Below are 7,723 nucleotides of genomic sequence, written 5' to 3'. Positions count from 1 at the left end.
TGAGAAAAGAGACACTTCTTTATTCATCAAGCACATAGTATGCCGAACCAGCCCGTACCGGCCGGTACGGGCCAGTACAAACCGGTTCGGCCAGCTACCAGTACGCCGGAGTCGTGGAACCGGTATAGGCAGGTTCCGTGCCAGAGACGAAGAAAACGAAGAGAAAAAGAGAGAGCACAGGGAAGAGAGAGAGGGAGACCTCCTATGGCCGCCATCGGAGAGCTGCGGAGGGGCGGCGGAGGCCAGTGGGGTGCGGGGGAACCCGCAGGACGCGGCCGCGGCCGCGTCACCTGTTTCGAAAGAAGCAGGGGATGCAATCACGGCTTTTTAATTTGGGGGTTTTAAGTGAAGTCCCCACAGGCCTCCGTCGCCCCTTCGCGGCTCTCCAATGGTGGCCACAGGAGGTCTTCCTCCCTCTCTTCCCCACGCTCTCTCTCATTCTCTTCTTCTTCCCCGGCTCCGGCGGGGAAAAGCTTCCCAGTTCGTACCGTCCGGTTTCGATACGAACCGGAACCACACCGGTCCGGTAGGCAACCGGTATGCCTACCAGACCGGCGGACCTTGATCAAGCAATGAATAGACATGTTAGATAGCAAAATATTAAGGCCCTGTTTGGGGGAGCTTTTGGAGGGCCAAAAAGCACTTTCTGGTCCTCCAAAAGTACTTTTAGATAAAAAATGGTGTTTGGTAAAATTTTCAGAAAGCTGTTTCAGCTTTTGCGGGAAGCTGAAAACAACTTTTGGAGAGAAGCTCCAATTTGGAGCTTTCCGAAAACGCTGTTTTCAGCTTTGTCGGGAAGCTATTTTTTAGACCAAAATACCCCCATTTAAATCACACTTTTTTTCCCAAAATCCTCATCCCACCTCTTCCCCTCTCACCCATCCTCTCCCTCTCCCTCTCTATTTTCTTCTTCCTCTCAATGTCGCCGCCTTTGTTCTTTTTTTTTTTCTTTTTTTTTGTTTTGGAAGCTCGTGGCTGCCCACGGTGGCAGCCACCATGCCGGCCACCACCCATGGCCGGCGACCCCTCTATATTTCAATAAAATAAAATAATAAATAAATAAAATAAATAATGAGTGAATGGCAAATAATTTGATCTAAATAAATAAATAAATAAAAATAAATATTAGTAATTATTTAACCAATTTTATCGCCTAGCTAGAAAATTTGTTAGAGAGACAAATGGTAATTAGAAGGATGAAAAATTAATTTACACTAATAATTATAATTTTATATATTTATTATTATATTATACTATAAATATAATATTATTTTACATTATATCATAATACATTGCTATGTTATGTTAAATAGTTTAATATTATATTAAATTATTATTCTATAATACATAATGTTATAGAACTATATTATAATAATATTATATTATATTATATTAATATTATACTATATCATATATTTATGTATTAATATATATTATATTTTATTATGCTCTGTTATATAATACCGGTAATGTCCTTTATGGTCATTTTGTCACACAAAAGTACTTTCTCAATTTATTTACCAAACACATATTAAAGTGCCACAGCACTTTAGAAATGTAGTTACCAAACAGCAAACAAGTTTTTATAAACGCTTTGCTTCAAACAGCTATACTTCCAAAAGCTCTACTACTAACAGCTCCCCCAAACAAGGCCTAAAAATTCTATCACATCTCCGAATGTGAGGCCAGCACATAGCATGTATTATATTTAAAAACAAATCAACATGAAACAACATGCAGGGAAGCACTGACCATAATACACAAATAAATCATCGAGAGTTCAGAAGCCTTGCATTATACTCACAAGAGTTAGGCACATCTCGCACTGCCAAAGCACATAGGCCCTGTTTGGGGGAGCTTTTGGAGGGCCCTCCAAAAGTACTTTTAGATAAAAAAATGATGTTTATTTACCAAACACATGTTAAAGTGCCACAGCACTTTAGAAATGTAGTTACCAAACAGCAAACAACTTTTTATAAATGCTTTGCTTCAAACAGCTCTACTTCCAACAGCTCTACTTCCAAAAGCTCTACTACTAACAGCTCCCCCAAACAAGGCCTAAAAATCCTATCACATCTCCGAATGTGAGGCCAGCACATAGCATGTACTATATTTAAAAACAAATCAACATGAAACAACATGCAGGGAAGCACTGACCATAATACACAAATACTCACAAGAGTTAGGCACATCTCGCACTGCCAAAGCACATAGGCCTTGTTTGGGGGAGCTTTTAGAGGGCCCTCCAAAAGTACTTTTAGATAAAAAATGGTGTTTGGTAAAATTTTCGGAAAGCTGTTTCAGCTTTTGTGGGAAACTGAAAACAGCTTTTGGGAAGAAGCTCCAATTTGGAGCTTTCCGAAAATGTTGTTTTCAGCTTTATCGGGAAGCTCTATTTTTGACCAAAATACCCCCATTTTAAAAATAAATTTCCTTCCCAAAACCTCATCTCCCCACCTGTTCCTCTCCCACCCACGCCCCCACCCCACCCCACCCCCCGCTGCAGCGCCGCACCCACCGCCGCAATGCCGCACCCCCTACGGCACCGTCGGCCACGCGGGAGGAGAACCCTTCCCAGGAGGCCAACCGCGGCCACCGAGATTGCCGCAGGCCATGGCCCGGCCCCCTCCCGCGGCCGCCACGGCCTGGCCCCCTTCCGACACTGCTGACCGTGCGGCACTGCCAACCGGGCGGGAGGAGAAGAACGGAGAAGGGGGGAGGAAGGAAGGAGGAGAAGAGAAGAAGAAAAGCAAAGAAAAAGAAAAGGAAAAAAAAGAAGAAAAGGAAATTAAAAAAAGAGAAGAAAAGAAAAGAAAAGAAAAGAATAAATAAATAAATAAATGCATAAATAAATATTTATATAAATGAATGAATGAATGAATGAATGAATAAATAAGATAATAAATAAATACATTTCAATGAATAAATATTTATATCATAATACATTAATATGTTATTTTAAATAATTTAATATTATGTTATATTATGAGAAATTAATTAATACTAATAATTATAATATTTTATATCTTTATTATTGTATTATACTATAAATATAATATATATTACATTATATCATAACATATTAATATGTTATGTTAAATAATTTTATATTATGTTATATTATAGAAAATTAATTTACTCTAATAATTATATTACCATTATGCTATGCTATGCAATGTCATATTACTATATTATAATAATAATATTTTATATTACAGTAATATTATACTATATCGTATATTATGTATTAATATATGTTATGTTTTATTATGCTCTATTGTATAATACTATGCAATGTTCTTTATGGTAATTTTGTCATATAAAAGTACTTTCTCAGTTTGTTTACCAAACATATGTTAAGTGCCACAGCACTTTAAAAATATAGTTACCAAACAGCAAACAACTTTTTGTAACAGCTCTACTTCAAACAGCTCTACTTCCAACAGCTCTACTACCAACAGCTCCCCCAAACAGGGCCATAGTCATGTCCGCAGAAGACTCCTATTCAGTTAGAATGCAAACAACACTACAAAACTATGCGAAAACTATGATAAGACTATCTTGCATAAAGGATCTTTATACATTGTGGAACATGTTAACAAAGCACAATACTCAATTCCTCCCACATCTACATAAGAAAGCTCTTTTGATTGTATTGCTACAAATGTCGTGATGGGTTTAGCAATTCAAAATGTAAAATTGTTGCATTAAGACAGAGATAAAAATAACGAACATTGCACAATATCATGCATGTCTTATTATAATAAATTAAATAAATAAGAAAATTTTCATTCTAATTTAAGTATCAGCAATTCATCTAACTTCAAAAACTTTTCATTTTCTCCTTCCATATTTTCTAAAACTTTATTTAGATTTGGGCTTGCTCTGGCCTCACAGTGCCTATTTTGACTTGAGTATCATGCCTGCATAGTGGTGGAGGCAGATCCAACTCGCATAAGTTGTTGAATGCATCTATCATTGATCAGTATATTTGCCTAAGTATCATCTCATAGAAGTATAGGAAGTAGACTACACTACTATAATAAAAGAGCATCATGTCGATACTTCTTCCATATCTAGTATCAGGAAATTGTTCCATAAGGCAAGCATGATAGGAAACTACTCCTTCGAATAGACTATACACTTCAATATTTTTATAAATAGATCAAATATTTTAACAACTAAATAATGTTACTTTTTTATAAGTAGGACACCTCGATGCACAAGGCTCCTGCCACTACAGGATTTGAGAAGGGTTAGATGTGCGCAACCTTACCCTAGAGTGCAGAGAGAGAGGCTGTTTTCATGCTTGAACCCATGACACCTAGGTCACAATGTAGCAACCTTATCATTGCACCAAAGCCTGCCATTTTATATAGAAAATATATAAATATCAACTTGTTGAATAAATAAGTCTATGCTATAATATTTGTTTTGTACAATTTATCCCGTGCTTTGTACAATTTAACACATATGCCTTTGAATAACACAGTTTTTAACTTGGTGATAAGATTTTCCTTGTTGTGCAGTCTATTTTACTCTATTTCTTTCACAATAGTAAAGTGACTATTTAATGATAAGAATCTGAAGGAAAATGTCAATGCAACATCTTTATATCCTAGCACTTGGGTGATAAACAAAGTGGATAATAATTGTACGCTTGTAGCTTTTAGGTGGTCAGCTCATCACCTATTATTGGAATCACCATGTATATATGAACCTTTCTTAATACCATAACAAATAATGTAGCTTGGCTGATTCTTAACATGGTATTAGAACTAAATAGCTCTGATCCTTGTGCTCTTGCTTGTGATCCAGTTCAATAAATTTGTTGCATGTTGATTTGATCATGAATACTCATCATTCTCTGTGCATTCCAACTCCAGCTCCCAGTCTTTATCGCCTGCGGGTAGACATTTATGTTAAGAAAAAAGCTGTTTGTGTGCTCAAACTGAAGCTTGAACTCACTGATCCTCTTACTACCATGAACTGAACCCAAATTTGTGACTGAATCTTTTCGATGCATTGATTATTTGCAGCCTACCAACAACTTGGTTGTTTTATTAGTTGAAGTATTTGCTTGGCAGTCAACTTCCGCCCAGCCCGGATAAGACCCACAAAGTAACCATGATGCTTACAATCATAGCTAAGCACTAGCTCTTGAGCCTAGCTAGCTGCCAGCACCTCCTAGCACAAGCCAAGTTAGCCATGGAAGAAGGTTGGTGCCAACTACAATCCACAAATTTCATATCGGTACCAACTAAAATTTCAATTAATTTCAGCTCTCGTTGACCAAAAGAATGCCTAAAAAGTAAAAAGTCTATCCAACCCAGCAACAGTGCATTTCATAGACTATTTTCTTAACAATTTGCCTCAACTAGCTACTGGAGTATTTTAAAAAAAAAAAAAGACGTAAGTCTTCTAAACCTGGTGACTCGAACCACTACGATGGCCAGGTTTTCCCAGTTCAACTGCAAGTCGGTCACATGTCAACTGACCCCACCCCCATCCACTCCATCATGAGATAAGGCCAGGTTTTCCCAGTTCAACTGCAAGTCGGTCGCATGTCAACTGACCCCACCCCCATCCACTCCATCATGAGATAAGGCCACACTATCTCCATGTGAGATATGGCCACACTGCCTCAAATCTGGCATTGCCGCCCTCATTTCCCTTGATTCCATGAGATCCAGCCACTGCCCTTCATCCTCGTGAGACCCATCCTTGCTGTCTCAAATCTTCCATTCACAGACCAAATCTTCCATTGATGCTTCCTCATCATTATCCCAACAACGCAATCCATGCCGTAAGATAACCTTGTGGCCATGACAATGATTTGCCTACAATGGGAGGCAAAAGGGTTTCTTGCTTTCTTTTTCAATCAACTCTGGATGGGCCAAATCCAGTTCAACCTATGGTTTGAACAGTTGAACAGTTTGGGTCGTCAAGTTGAAAGAGCTTTGAGATTTTGCAGGTATTGATCCAATCCACTGCAAAGGCTGGCAGGCGACTAGTCTCAGGCAGGTCGACCGGGTTTCAAAACACTGCACAGAATGTTGGTTAGAAATTACTAGAGGCCAACATATTTCTACTAAGAGCATGCTTCCAGCCACCTAACTACAGGAACAACCACTCTATAAGCTGCTGCTGCAAACTATTTATTAGTAACATTTAATATGGGCAGCAACAACCTTACTATCATGAATCAGCACCAATATCATAGGCTCCTCTGGGCAGTTCCTTCAAGAGTTTTAGGAGCCCCTTTTGAACACACTTCTACAGCAGCATCTTATTGCAATCCCATCATCACTGTGGACATTCAATTGGATGTCATGCCACCTACAAGCAACATCCATTCAGCTTCGGTTGTTTACTTATCGATTATGGGGCCATATTCTGAACTTGTCCTTCAGATGCTCTGGCTTTGCTTGCTTGTTGCTCTCGTTGTCATGTCAGTCATGCAATTTCTTAAACAATCATGACTGCCATCAGGTTTCAAGTTCTGCATCAAACAGAGGGTCAACACATCACAGTTAAGGATTTGCAGAACTATGTTATCAATATGAGCAGAAAAAAAGTTCTAAGACCTCCTCGAGTACAAGCAACATCCATTCAGCTTCGGTTGTTTACTTATCGATTATGGGGCCATAATCTGAACTTGTCCTTCAGATGCTCTGGCTTTGCTTGCTTGTTGCTCTCGTTGTCATGTCAGTCATGCAATTTCTTAAACAATCATGACTGCCATCAGGTTTCAAGTTCTGCATCTAACAGAGGGTCAACACATCACAGTTAAGGATTTGCAGAACTATGTTATCAATATGAGCAGAAAAAAAGTTCTAAGACCTCCTCGAGTACAAGCAGCCCATTCAGCTTCGGGTGTTTACTTATCGATTATGGGGCCATATTCATAAAACCAGAACTTGTCCTTCAGATGCTCTGGCTTTGCTTGCTTGTTGCTCTCGTTGTCACGTCAGTCATGCAATTTCTTAAACAATCATGACTGCCATCAGGTTTCAAATTCTGCATCTAACAGAGGGTCAACACATCACAGTTAAGGATTTGCAGAACTATGTTATCAATATGAGCAGAAAAAAAGTTCTAAGACCTCCTCGAGTACAAGCAGCCCATGCAATCAGCTAGCAGATTCTCTCTAGAGTGGTTCGCATCCCAAACAACATTAGAACTACATACTATTATGATGAATCTCCTAACATGGTATTATCAAAACATTACAGCTGAAGAAGTTTCAAAAATTAGAGCAAAGAAAAGTTGATAGGAAAGCAAGAGAGACCACCAGCCTCCACAATCTCTGCAGGTATGTTGACGAACATGAAAACTTGGAAATTGCCACTAATCAGGTCATATAAAAGAATAAGATAGACTACACCACCCAAATAGCCAGGAGAGAAAAAATATACATCCATCATCCTCCATATTCTTCTAGAAGCCAAAAATAACCATGCAGAAAAAACCCAGATCTATCTTGATTTAAAGTAGTTGAATAAGACCCTGATAAAAGATTGCTTCAACAGATCAGTTATTAAAGAATATAAGACGGTCAAAATTCAATTAGTATGAAGACATCAAATAGGAAACCCCCTCTCAAGAATAGCCAGTTGCAACTCTGTAGAGTTGCAAAAAGCATTTCAATGTCGCTGAAAACATGAAATACATATCAAGTTGATAGTAAAAAGGACTCAAATATCAAAAGAATAACTCAAGT

General features: G+C 38.5%; 1 long non-coding RNA gene across 25 annotated transcripts in view; it reads right to left on the bottom strand.

Moving 5' to 3' along the window:
- Positions 1 to 7,723, bottom strand: part of LOC120111921 (uncharacterized) — a 72,975-nt gene that overhangs the window by 34,893 nt on the left and 30,359 nt on the right. For 17 of the 25 annotated variants that reach the window (XR_016397963.1, XR_016397958.1, XR_016397968.1 and 14 more), the window contains one exon: positions 4,277 to 7,026. This is a non-coding gene — a long non-coding RNA (uncharacterized LOC120111921). Of the gene's footprint in view, positions 1 to 4,271; positions 7,027 to 7,723 lie in introns of all 25 variants that reach the window. The other 8 variants (XR_016397961.1, XR_016397953.1, XR_016397970.1 and 5 more) reach the window with 7 other exon arrangements.

Source organism: Phoenix dactylifera, chromosome 12 (assembly GCF_051530095.1).
Source record: "Phoenix dactylifera cultivar Ajwa chromosome 12, Ajwa_hap1_PhDact_Kaust_v1.1, whole genome shotgun sequence".
Taxonomy (NCBI): Eukaryota; Viridiplantae; Streptophyta; class Magnoliopsida; order Arecales; family Arecaceae; genus Phoenix; species Phoenix dactylifera.
This window is presented reverse-complemented; position numbering and strand designations above follow the sequence as displayed.